Source organism: Bufo bufo, unplaced genomic scaffold (assembly GCF_905171765.1).
Source record: "Bufo bufo unplaced genomic scaffold, aBufBuf1.1, whole genome shotgun sequence".
Lineage (NCBI taxonomy): Eukaryota > Metazoa > Chordata > Amphibia > Anura > Bufonidae > Bufo > Bufo bufo.
The window spans coordinates 5001-7500 of record NW_024400315.1 but is presented as its reverse complement, the minus strand read 5'-3'; the positions used below and the strand labels follow the sequence as shown (position 1 = coordinate 7500).

General features: G+C 36.0%; 3 non-coding genes across 3 annotated transcripts; all 3 read right to left on the bottom strand.

Annotated features, from left to right (window-relative positions):
• Nucleotides 1-349: 349 nt before the first annotated feature.
• On the bottom strand, nt 350-422 carry TRNAQ-UUG. Its single transcript has one exon. It is a non-coding gene; the product is annotated as a tRNA-Gln (tRNA).
• Nucleotides 423-1184: 762 nt separating this feature from the next.
• On the bottom strand, nt 1185-1256 carry TRNAQ-UUG. The gene has a single exon. It is a non-coding gene; the product is annotated as a tRNA-Gln (tRNA).
• A 765-nt stretch (nt 1257-2021) lies between these two features.
• TRNAQ-UUG lies at nt 2022-2093 on the bottom strand. Its single transcript has one exon. It is a non-coding gene; the product is annotated as a tRNA-Gln (tRNA).
• Nucleotides 2094-2500: the final 407 nt, after the last annotated feature.

Genomic DNA, 2500 nt, shown 5'->3' with positions numbered 1-2500 from the left:
TATTGCGAACACTTTGTGAAATTATTTTTTTAAGTTTTCATTTGTATTGTAATGTAAAGGGACCCATTAGGACCCAGATTGAATCTTTAGCACGTTGCTTTTCTAGCTCCCTCTTTCAAGCTTATACCTAAAACTCAGACCTGACACCTTTTTAACAGTACTTTATCTTTTGCCCATCACTTTGCCTGCAGCTACCCCAGGTGTCCACATTCCTGTACCTTCTGTTTTGTACTGTGCACCCCAAATACCGTGTATTACAAATAACAGTGTCCTAACTAGTTATTTTAAAAATAATAATTTCAAACAGTGCCCCAGAAGAAAATACTTCCTCACACAGAAATACAAACTCAGGTCCCACCGAGATTTGAACTCGGATCACTGGATTCAAAGTCCAGAGTGCTAACCATTACACCATGGAAACCCCATGAAGGACTACTATTGATGGTCCTCTATAGTGTTTTAAATTGAATTATATTAGCACCTACATAGATAAGAGTAAAAAAAATGCCTATTTACTCTTAGCACATACGCTAATTGTACTAAAATACAGTTTAGTCCAATGATTCAAGGTGTTATCTCCTCTGATTGCAGTGGTTGATTGTCCCTTTTCTTCTCCATCAGGCCCCGAGTGTCATGATAACGACTCCTGTCCATGGCAAAATCTTATACTTAGCTTCTATTTGGAATTTAAAATGAATATAATAGAAATATATAGAAGTTATAAGAAATAACATTGAGAATAAGATAAGGCTTTTGCAATGGGAGATATTTTTGTTTCCCAAAATAGATATTGCTACACCTAGAGGAGTGAACCCGCTGAGTAATTTCAAACTGTTATTGCGAACACTTTGTGAAATTATTTTTTTAAGTTTTCATTTGTATTGTAATGTAAAGGGACCCATTAGAACCCAGATTGAATCTTTAGCACGTTGCTTTTCTAGCTCCCTCTTTCAAGCTTATACCTAAAACTCAGACCTGACACCTTTTTAACAGTACTTTATCTTTTGCCCATCACTTTGCCTGCAGCTACCCCAGGTGTCCACATTCCTGTACCTTCTGTTTTGTACTGTGCACCCCAAATACCGTGTATTACAAATAACAGTGTCCTAACTAGTTATTTTAAAAATAATAATTTCAAACAGTGCCCCAGAAGAAAAAACTTCCTCACACAGAAATACAAACTCAGGTCCCACCGAGATTTGAACTCGGAACACTGGATTCAAAGTCCAGAGTGCTAACCATTACACCATGGAACCCCCATGAGGGATTACTATCGATGGTCCTCTATAGTGTTTTAAATTGAATTATATTAGCACCTACATAGATAAGAGTAAAAAAAAAATGCCTATTTACTCTTAGCACATAGGCTAATTGTACTAAAATACAGTTTAGTCCAATGATTCGAGGTGTTATCTCCTCTGATTGCAGTGGTTGATTGTCCCTTTTCTTCTTCATCAGGCCCCGAGTGTCATGATAACGACTCCTGTCCATGGCAAATCTTATACTTAGCTTCTATTTGGAATTTAAAATGAATATTATATAAATATATAGATGTTTAAAGAAATAACATTGAGAATAAGATAAGGCTTTTGCAATGGGAGATATTTTTGTTTCCCAAAATAGATATTGCTACACCTAGAGGAGTGAACCCGCTGAGTAATTTCAAACTGTTATTGCGAACACTTTGTGAAATTATTTTTTTTAAGTTTTCATTTGTATTGTAATGTAAAGGGACCCATTAGGACCCAGATTGAATCTTTAGCACGTTGCTTTTCTAGCTCCCTCTTTCAAGCTTATACCTAAAACTCAGACCTGACACCTTTTTAACAGTACTTTATCTTTTGCCCATCACTTTGCCTGCAGATACCCCAGGTGTCCACATTCCTGTACCTTCTGTTTTGTACTGTGCACCCCAAATACCGTGTATTACAAATAACAGTGTCCTAACTAGTTATTTTAAAAATAATAATTTCAAACAGTGCCCCAGAAGAAAATACTTCCTCACACAGAAATACAAACTCAGGTCCCACCGAGATTTGAACTCGGATCACTGGATTCAAAGTCCAGAGTGCTAACCATTACACCATGGAACCCCCATGAGGGACTACTATTGATGGTCCTCTATAGTGTTTTAAATTGAATTATATTAGCACCTACATAGATAAGAGTAAAAAAAAATGCCTATTTACTCTTAGCACATAGGCTAATTGTACTAAAATACAGTTTAGTCCAATGATTCAAGGTGTTATCTCCTCTGATTGCAGTGGTTGATTGTCCCTTTTCTTCTCCATCAGGCCCAGAGTGTCATGATAACGACTCCTGTCCATGGCAAATCTTATACTTAGCTTCTATTTGGCATTTAAAATGAATACTATAGGAATATATAGATGTTATAAATAACATTGAGAATAAGATAAGGCTTTTGCAATGCTTATTGCGAACACTTTGTGAAATTATTTTTTTAAGTTTTCATTTGTATTGTAATGTAAAGGGACCCATT